The sequence below is a fragment of the Elephantulus edwardii genome, unplaced genomic scaffold (assembly GCF_000299155.1).
Source record: "Elephantulus edwardii isolate Elephantulus edwardi_28Jun2011 unplaced genomic scaffold, EleEdw1.0 scaffold00010, whole genome shotgun sequence".
Lineage (NCBI taxonomy): Eukaryota > Metazoa > Chordata > Mammalia > Macroscelidea > Macroscelididae > Elephantulus > Elephantulus edwardii.
The window spans coordinates 1561003-1571857 of NW_006399760.1; positions in this window are offsets into that span (position 1 = coordinate 1561003).

Sequence of the window (10855 nt, forward strand, 5' to 3'; positions counted from 1 at the left end):
AGTGCCATTGATTCTTGATCAGATAATCCTGAAATGATTGAACATCAATGAGTTCTTTTTTGATTCAGTGATTCTATGTATTTCTTCTGGCTTCTTTAAATGTTTTGTTTCTTTCAATATTTTGTCCATAGAATCCTTAAGTATTGCAATTCGTGGCTGGAATTTTTTTCTACAGTTCTTCAGTTTGAAAAACGTCAATCATGTCCTTCCCTGTTGGTTTTTAACTCCAAGGCTTTTCACACTTTGTTATAATACTTTATCTTCTTGAAAAGCCCTTTGAAATCTTCTGTTAAGCTCTCTTCATTTCTTTTCTTCACTAAAGCTTCTGAAGTCAATTTCAGATTCTTATCCATTTTGATCTCTTCTTTCATGACCTTCATACCCTCTTCATGGGGGAAATCCTTGTTATCCCACAATCCATCAGGTCTTAGGTAACTAGTGTTAAATGCATAAAATCTAAATTCAGGTGGGATATTCTCAAGGCCATAGTTTGATTTTTATGGATTTGTTTTAATGTACTTTCTTAGGTTTTTTTAATGTTTTATTTTAGCTTCAACTTAAACTAGACCATAAGAAATTGGTAGTCTGTTCACAGTCGACTCCTAGTCTTGTTCTGATTGGTAAGATTGAATTTTCCCATCATTTCTTTCTATAGATGTTTCCATTTGATTCTCATGTATTCCATCTGCCAGAGTTTATGTGAACTGTTGTCATAGTTTATGTTGTTGAGAAAAGGTAATTTGAAAAAATATTTCTTGTACAATATTTTATCATGCCATTTATGGCCTCATTTCTGTCACAAAGGCTTTATTTCCCATCTACTGATTCTTCTTTGCATTGCAGTCACTAATAATTCTCAATCCTTGGAGAGAGATGTCATGCTTGGGAGGGTGAATAGACAGCACAGGAGAGAAAGACCCTTGAGGAGATGGGTTGATTCAGTGACTGGGGTAATGGGGGTAGGTGTGTCAGAGACAATAAGATTGGCACAGATAGAGCAGGTTTTAGGGTTTTTATACATAGGGTCACTGTGAGTTTCAGGCAACTCGATGACACTTAACAACAACAACAGCAACAACATTTTCATTGTATTTTTCAGGCTGCAAAATACTGTAGAAATCTTCATTTATTCTGGCTTTAGAGATTAATGTATAAATCTTAATAATAGTTGCAATGTTGTTGTATACCGTCAAGTCAGAACTGATTCATAGCTGACCCTCCAGCAGGTTTTCAGTTAATCACATGGGAGGAGATTGGGAGGAGATTGTCCCATCCTTCTCCAGAGGAGCAGCTGGTGGCCTTGAACCGTGTGTCTTTGGGATTTCAGCTCAGCTTCTTGCCAGTAGGCCACCAGATCTTTTCATGTATATAGACATCATCTTGTCACAGACAGCACTGCATTTCAGGAGAGTTCTTGAAATGTTCTTTCTGACATTTAATGCACCACCAATCCTGTATAATTAGAAATGACCAATGTCTGTCACTCAGTCTCAGGACAGGGATCTTTATGTACTCTGTTTATTTTTCACATGGTTTTCAAAGGTCGTCACTCTAGTCCCAACTCTTCTAAGTCCTCTTTCTTATTATATTTCTATTGTACTGGTCATTACCTTGTATGTTACTGATTTTGGTTATTTATGTCTCTCTCTCTGTCAGGAGGTGTGTTTCATGAGGCAGAGCATCTGTCACTGCAGTATCCTCCATGCTTGCAGGAAAACAGGCTGATACCTACAGTCAGTAGATTAACGACTCCCCAAAGATATTCAGGAACTCATCCCACAAACCTGTAAATACACCATCTTTTAATGGCAAAGGGACTTCACACATGGTGAATAAGTCGAGGCTCTTGAAGTGGGGTGAAATCTGAGTGATCTTTAAAAGATAGAGACAAGAGAGTCAAAGTCAGCTAAGGAACTGGTGACAGTGGGAGCAGAGGTCAGTATTTTAGGATTCTGACCTCCAAAACTGTACAAGAATAGATTTGTGTGATTTTAAGTGGCTAAAATAGTGGTAATTTGTTAGAATAGAAACAAGAAATGATATATTACTCAAAAGTGGCTCTTGAATGAACAAAAGAATGAATGGATAGGCCTCTATTTCTTTGTTTCATGAAATGAAATAGTGGGACTTCATGCTCTCTAAACATCTATTTATTTCTTTATACTGAGGTGAAATTCAGATAGTGTAAGATTAACTGTTTTCAAGTGGACAGTTCAATGAGATTTAGTGCCTTTTCCACAGTGTAGTGTCCCACTTTCTCCCTTTCTTAAGCCTTGGACAACCGTGAATCTCAGTTTATCTTTATGCTTTTGCCCATTCTAGATATTTGAATTAAATAGAATTGTAAAATATATGAAATTTTATACCTGGGTCCTTTCCATTTAGTTAATATTTTCTTTAAAATCAGTTCCATTTTGTTTCTTTTTAATAATTTATGTTATTTGAGTAAGTTTACAAATCATACTGGATTTTCATTCAGTCATTCATAAACATGTTGATTTTTAACATTAGTTATAATTGATTAACTCAATTAATTAGTGTACAATCAAGCCCTACATGTTCTATTATTTTTTGACTGCTGTTGCTACAAGTATTGATTATGGATTCCAGCAAGATGAAATTGTTAACCACTTCAACCTTCTCTCCATCTGTTATGATTGTCCCAGAGGATTTTTGTTTTCTTAATGTTGAGATGTAGTCAATATTGAAAGCTGTAGTCCTTGACTTTCTGCAAAAATACTGGAGAAACTTCTGCCCAGGGACTCCTCCAAGGTATATTGACGAGCAACAATGTCAGTTTGAGGACTAGGGTACACCTTACCCAAGCCATGGTCTTTTCAATTATTGCCTATACATGATAAAACTGGGGACTGACTAAGGATGATTGAAGAATCATCAATGCATTTGAGTTGTAGTGTTGGAGAAGAGTGTTTAATATCCCATGGACTGCAAACAAACAAACAAACAAATATGTCTTAAATAAGGTGCAATTAGGGTGCTCCCTGGAGGGAAGAATGATGTATCTTCCCCTCACATACTTTAGGCATGTGATTGGAAGAGGCCAGTCCTTAAAAAAGGATGCTGTGCTTGGAAAGGTGGAGGGTCAGCAAGAGAGGAAGACCCTCAATGAGATGAATTGACACAATAGCTAGAGTATAGACTTTAGTATGGCGAGGATGACGAGGATGGTGCAGGATAGAGCAGGGTCCAGGTCTGCTGTTCATCAGACACTATGAATCATGGCCTACTTGATGGCATCTAACAGCAACGACAAAAATCAAACCGTTACTCCATTGAAACTTGTCCTTTCATCCCATTAAATCATTTGTATTTTAAGCTATATTTTTGTTTGTTTGTTTCACTGAGAACCTCGTAACAATCCAGATAGTGAGAAGTATCTCTTCTTCTCTGGATTTTCAGTCCTTGGCTTCCCTCCATAAACACAAACATCTTACCCATTTCCTGAATCTACATCCAGAAATTTTGTGAGACTATACTGAAAGATGCCATGAGAAAAATCTTAATCAAGGAAGTATTAAAAGAAAATAGAAGGAATACACAGAGTCACTGTACCTCAAAGAGTTGATCATCACTCAAAAATTTTAAGAAGTACCACATAATCAAGGACCAGTAGTAACAAAAGAAGAAGTTTAAGCTGCACTGAAGGCAATGGCAAAAACAAGGCCCCAGGAATTGATGTGATATCGATTGGCATGTTTCAACTAACAGATGCAACCCTACACATGCTCGCTAGCCTATGCCAGGAAATTCAGAGGACAGTTGACTGGCTAACTGACTAGAAGAGATCCATATTTGTTCCCATTCCCAAGAAAAGTGAACATTAATAATATCATACACAAGCAAAATATTGCTGAAGATCATAAAAAAATGGCTAGAACAGTACATTGCTGAGAAATTACCAGAAGTTCAAGTTGGGCTTAGAAGAGGCTGTGGCAGCAGGAATATCATCACTAATGTCAGATAGATCCTGGCTGAAAATAGAGACTATCAGAAAAATGTCTATCTGTGTTTTATTAACTGTGCAAAGGCATTTCATTAGGTAGATTACAACAAACTGTGGCAAATACTGAGGAAAAATAGGGGTCCCAGAACATTTATTTGTGTTCATAGGAAAGCCACACCCTGACCTCTAAGAAGCTGTTGTTCAAACAGAAGGAAACACTAACTGGCTTAAAATCAGGAGGGTGTGTACCAGTGGTGTATTATTTCTCCATACCTATTCAATCTATATGTTGAGAAAATTATTTGTGAAGCTAGATTCTATGAAGAAGAATGTGACGTCAGAATCAGACTAAGACACACCAACAACCTTTGTATTTAAGATTACGCAACCTTGCTTGCTGTAAGTGAGGAGGGCCTAAAGCACTTGTTGCAGAGGATCAAAGACTACAGCCTCAATATGGACTGCATCTCAACATCAAGAAAATAAAGGTGCTTATCACTGGGCCAGTGGGTAGCAATATATTAGATGGAGAATGGACTGCAGATTGTCAATAGTTTTTACCTACTTGGATCCACAATCAACACCCTTGGTAACAGAACTCAGGAGATAAAAAGATGTATTGTTTTGAACAAGGTTACTGTCAGGAACCTCTCCAAAAACAGAAGTGTAATGATGTCAGTTTGAAGACTAAGGTGCACCTGATTCAGGTCATAGCCTTTTAAATTACTTGCTATGTCTCTGGGAGCTGGACAATGAATAATGACAGAAGAATTAATACCTTTGAACTCTGACATTGGAGAAGAGTACTGAGTGGGCTTCCAAAAGAAAGAATATGCATGTCTTGGAAAAGGTTTAGCCAGAGTGCTACTTTGGCAGAAAAGACAGCAAAGTTTCATCTTTCATACTTGGGACATGTTGCTAGGAGAGGTTATTCTTTGGTAAAGGACATTGTGCTTAGAAGGGTGGAGAGTCAATAATAGAGAGGAAAGCTTCCAATGAGATGAATTAACACAGTGACTGCAGCAACGGGCTCAAGTGTAGTAGAGATGGTGAGAATGACACAGCGTAAGACAAAGTTCAGGTCTGTTATTCATGGAGTCACTATGAGTCATACTCAAATTGATGGCACCTAACAACAACATAAGGAAATTGAGGTATCATTTCCCTGTTGTTCACAAAGTGAAATATGCTACACACACTATTTTACTTATTGCAGGTTTTTTTAGGACTATAGATATAGTGTGGTGATGGTTCTGTTTGGCATTTATAAAGAGTTCTCTACTGAAAGATTATTCCTGATCTTTTGGTGCTAACAGACAGTCTTTGAATATACATCTTCCTTGTGCCAAACATCCTTGAATACACATTTTTGAACACATGTAGAAGCATATTTGAAGAATGAATGTTTACAGGTGGAATTCTGGCTGAGGGAGAAGATGCACATTCTATTTTGACATTGCAGATTCTCTTCCAAAGAGGATGTACTTATTTTTACCAACAGTTCTCTCAAAGTCTACTAAAGTTTTATTGTTTAATTTTTACTTTTAAAGTTTTGATCATGTTAATAGGAAAACATGATAATTCATTGTTTTGTGCTAGCCTGACCATCTTTCATGTGATCATAAGCTCTATTTGTTTACACTTCTTCTGTTTTTGTTTTTGCTCATTTTTCTATGAGTCCATCAATCCTTTTAAAAGCTTATTGATATGCACTTTATATATTAATGAAATATTCTAGCATGAAATTACATATATTTAACAATTATGTATTTTCTTTTTAGTATATAACATACTTTATATTAAGGATATATATATATAGTTCTCATTTTATACAGGGTTTTTTTGTAATTGTTTAATTTTGCTTATGATATTTGTTGCTGTGTAGGCAATTGTTAATTTTATCAAGCCAAATGCATCAATACATTTCTTTACATCTTCTAGGCTTCATGTATTGCTTAGAAAGGTACTCTTCTTTTCCATATTATAAAATAGCTTCATATTCTTCTATACCAAAAGCCAAACCATCTCTATTGCCTAATTCATATTCCCCTATACTTTATTCTAACACTTTTATAGTTTTCACAATTTATATTTAAATAAATCTACATTTACCTATAAGTGATTAGGTGTGAGAACAAATGAGGGATACAGTTCACTACTTTCTCCCACAGGCTTATAACTTAGTTATCCCAACACTAGTTTCTGAGTGATCATTTACCTGCACTGATCTAAAATACCATCTCTAGTCAATTATAATTTTTCATAAACATTTATGTCTATTTCTGGACTCTTTTCCGTTTAAAGTGGTCTGCCTGTTTATTCATGTGCCAGTGTACAGGTGTCCTTTTACAGTGCATTTCAATGCATGCTAGGGTTTGGCTTCCCACATTTCTCTTCTTCTGAAATACTGTGGTTATTCTGGTATGTTTATTTTTTCCATATGAACTTCAGAATCAACTTGTTATATTCCAAAAACACCTGTTAGTATTTTCATTAGAGGAACATTACACTTACATCTTAATTTATGATGCATTGATACACTTATAGTTCCTGTTATCCTTTAAAACTGGTTTTCAAAGCTATTTTTACTATAGAAGTAATAGATACCCACAGAGAGGTCTAGTAGCTTAGTGGTAAGGAGTTGCATGGCCACCCCCAAAGCAGGCAGTTCAAATCCATCAGTTCCTGTAAGGGAGCAAGATGACCTACCTCCTCCTATTGAGATTTAGAGCTTTAGAAACCAGTGAGAGCGAATACTTAGTTGAAATACATTTTCCCATAAAAATGTCATAATTATTAGTAGAGATAAAATTGCAGTATTAATAGAAGTATTAAATTATGCCTTAGATGAGCAAATGGAATTTGAAGGATTATTGACTTGGGAAAACACTTCAAAAGATAGCTTCAATGGGAGCATGCTTTCTAAGTTGAGAAAATACAGTTAAAAATGAATTTTGTACCCATTTGTGAATTGAAGGCAGCACGTGGAAACTACTTTTCTGCTTCACGACCTTCCTTTTTTGACTATTCAACCTCCCTCCTCTCCCTTTGATGATACCCAGTCAGTCCCCTAGCATTTCTTGTTAGAGCCAAACTCATATTTATGCTTTCTAGGCAACACCATGACCGACTAAGAAGACTGAGATTGTTAACAATTTTATCTTGCTCAGTTCCACAACCAACACTCTTGGCACCAGTAGTGCTGAAGAGCAATGATGTTAGTCTTGAGACTAAGGTGTGCCTGATCCAAAACATGGTCTTCACAATAATTTACTATACATCAGAGAGCTGGACAATGACTAAGGGTGACAGAAGAAGAATCAATGCCTTTGAGTTGTTGTGCTGGAGAAGAGTATTGAACATACATACCATGGACCATCAAGAGAACAAACAGGTCTGTCCCAGAGAGAGGCTGAAACCAAATTACTCCTTGGAGGCAAGGATTTTGAAGCTCCCTCTCACATATTTTGGGCATGCTGTTGGAGAGATAAGTCCTTGGAGAAGGACATCATGCTTGGAATGGAAGATCCCGGGTAAGATAGATTGACAGAGTAACTGGGGTAATGCGGGTAAGTATGTTTAAAACAGTTAGACTGGCTCAGGATAGGGCAGAGTTCAGAGCTATTGTGCATAAGTTTGCTATGAGTTGCAGTAGACTCGATGACATATAACAACAACAGAGAATCCTATGTGATTACTCATTGTCATTGTTGCTGATTGCCATTGAGTCAACGTAACTCATAGCGACTCTATAAACAAAAGACCTAATGCCTTTCCATAACTGTCATCATTTCTCCAAGTTCATAGGAAGTGGATGCCACTCCTGCTTCCAAACCTGTTTTAAAACTGGGAGCTCCACCAAACACTGTCCACATTGGGAAACCATTATGGTATTTGGTGCCCCAATGGTACAAGGTTCAGCATCACAGCAACCCAGGTTACTTCATATTGCACATTGACAAAGAATGATGTACAAAGTGGAAGAGTGTTCCTACAGATATAACAGCATTAGTTTCACTTAGCAGTGGCTAAGTGTCATCAAGTTGAATACTACTGAGAGTAAGTTTTGCACAAAAAACTTGAACTCTGTTCTATAACTAACATAATTTCTGTACAGAACTTTGTTGTAGAACTACCATAATTTCTGTACATTTATAGAGTTTAGAGAGTTAGTAGAGTTTAGAGAGTTTGTAGAGTTTCCAGACGCATCTAGTTTAGGAAGTGGATGTCATTCCTGCTTCCCCGGATAAATCAATCTGGAAGCTTATCCAAACACTGTATATAATGGGTAACCATTATGGTATTTGACAAGACTATGGGACAGTGTGCAGCATCACAGCAACACCAAGTTGTTCAGTACAGCAAATAGACAAAAGATTGCTGTGTCATTAGAAGAATATTTATTTGAAAATTAATAAATTTAACCCTCAAAACTTCCCTTTACTTGTCCATCAGGACCACCATCCAGCAGCAAAAAGCCAAACTCCCAGAGTGGAGTCCTCCAGGGCCCTGCTGGCAGTTTCTTTCCCTCCCCCTGCCGGGTTTTTTAAGCCAATGCCTTTGAACAGACTTTCACCCTAGGAAAAGTCTAGGACACCTGCTCTTGGCAGTGGGAGAGGAGGGGAAGAGAAGTAATACAAGTCAAACATGACCCCCCAAAAAACACAACCCCCAAAACTTCCCTTTACTTACCCATCAGGACCACCATCCACAATTAATCATTAGGCAAGTTTTTCTCTTAAAACCCTTATTTTCTTTAAGCTTTCACATGTGGTTGTTGTTATGTGTAGTCAAGTTGCCTGTGACTCATAGCGACTCTATGCACAATAGCCCTAAACCTTGCTCTACCCTTGCCAATCATATTTTATCCTACACACCTATCCGCATTACGTCAGTGGCTTAATCAATCCATCTTATCGAGGGTTTTCCTCTCCTGTGCTGTCCCCTGACACTCCAAAGCATGACGTCCCTCTCCAAAGACTGATCCCACCTTGCAACATGTCCAAAATATGTCAGACAAAGCTTCAGAATCCTTGCCTCCAAGGATCAGCCTGGTTTTATCCTTTCCAGGATGACGAACTTGTTTGTTCTCCTAGCAGTCCATGGTATATTCAATACTCTTCTCCAACACCACAGCTCAAAGGCATCAGCTCTCCTTCTAACATCTCTAGTCATTGTCCAGCTTTCTGATGCATATCAAGTCATTGCAAAGACCATGGCCTGTATCAGGCACACCTTAGTCTCCAGACTGACATCTTTGCTCTTCAACACTTTGGAGAAGTCTCTGACAGCTGACTTTCCCAATGCAATTAATCATTTAATTTCCTGGCTTTTGGTACCAAGAGTGTCGATTATAGAGCCAAGCAAACTGAAGCTGTCAACAATCTCAATCTCTTCACCATCAGTTATGATGCTGCCAACCAGTGCAGTGGTGAGAATCTTTGTTTTCTTGATGTTGAGCTTGAATAAATATTGAAGGCTGTAGTCGACCTTCTGGAGCAAGCACTTCAGGTCCTCCTCAGTTTCAGCAAGCAAGGTTGTGTCATCTGCATAACACAGACTGTAGATGAGTCTCCCTCCAATCCTGACTCCACACTTTTCCTCATAGAGCCCAGCCTCCTGGATAATCTGTTTCACGTACAGATTGAAAAGATACGGAGATAGGACACATCTTTGATGCACACCTTTCCCAATTTTGAATCATGCAGTGTTTCCTTGCTCTATTCTGATGACTGCCTCCTGGTCCAAGTATAGGTTTGGCATAAGCACAACCGAGTGTTCTGGGATTCCCATTCATCTCAAAGTCGGCTGATCCACACAGTCAAATACCTTTGCATAGTTAATACTCTTCACAGTCTCTCTCTCTTTTTTTTTTACAGTTAGATAACTTCATTTGTTACCTGACTAGACCTATTATGCCACAGGGCAAAAATTACCCTAACTTTGTGCTTCTCTGTGTATCCTTATTACACTTATCTGTTCAACCTCAAAATATGAACATTCCAATTAAGAACAACTTATGGGATAGATGAAGCTTTGTCTAGTTACCTTTGAGATCTTCATCAGTTTTGATTCTCTTCTTATGTGCAACTGGGCTCTGACAGTGTGTAACTCTATAAGGTGCCATTCACATAGAATACAATGTAAATGATGCATCTTGGAGCTCTAAGTGGGTAGCACTCACCTGAAAAAATCCTATTTCTCCACCAGTTCTTCTCCCAGTCTATCGTAACAATAATATTCTTCCTTGTTGTTTAATTCCTCTTTTCTCTATTACTCATTCTCTCTTCTCAGCTGCTTTTTTTTTTTAAAAAAAATATGCTTTGAATGTAAGTTTATAGAGCCAATGGGTTATCCAGTCAACCATTCATATATTTTTTGTTTTATGACATGTCTTTAAGTTATCTTGGGTTAGTTTTCATTTATGGTGTTATGAATCTTGTTTCATTTTTCTGCAAATGGGTATATAGTTTTGCCAGCACATTTGCTGAGGAGATTGTCTTCTTCCTACCTCAAAGACCTGAGCTTTTTGTCAGTGATCACTTGTCCGTGGATGGATGAATATATTTCAGGTTATCAGTTCTGTCCATTGCTCTCTGTCCATTGGTGTACCAGCATTAGAATGCTTTGATGACTGTGGTTATATAGTAGATTTTTGAGATTAGGAAATGTGAGGTTTCCAACTTTATTATTCTTTTTCAATAGAGCATTTCTTATCTAGGAGTCTCATTTTCTCCCATATAGAGTTGGTAATTAGTTTTCTTATCTTTTTAAAGAATGATGATCATGTCTGGATCAGGATTGCCTTTTATCTGTATTTTACTTTCAGTAGTATTAACATTTTCAAATGTTAAGTCTTTCTATGATCCATGAGTGTGGTATGTTGTTGGT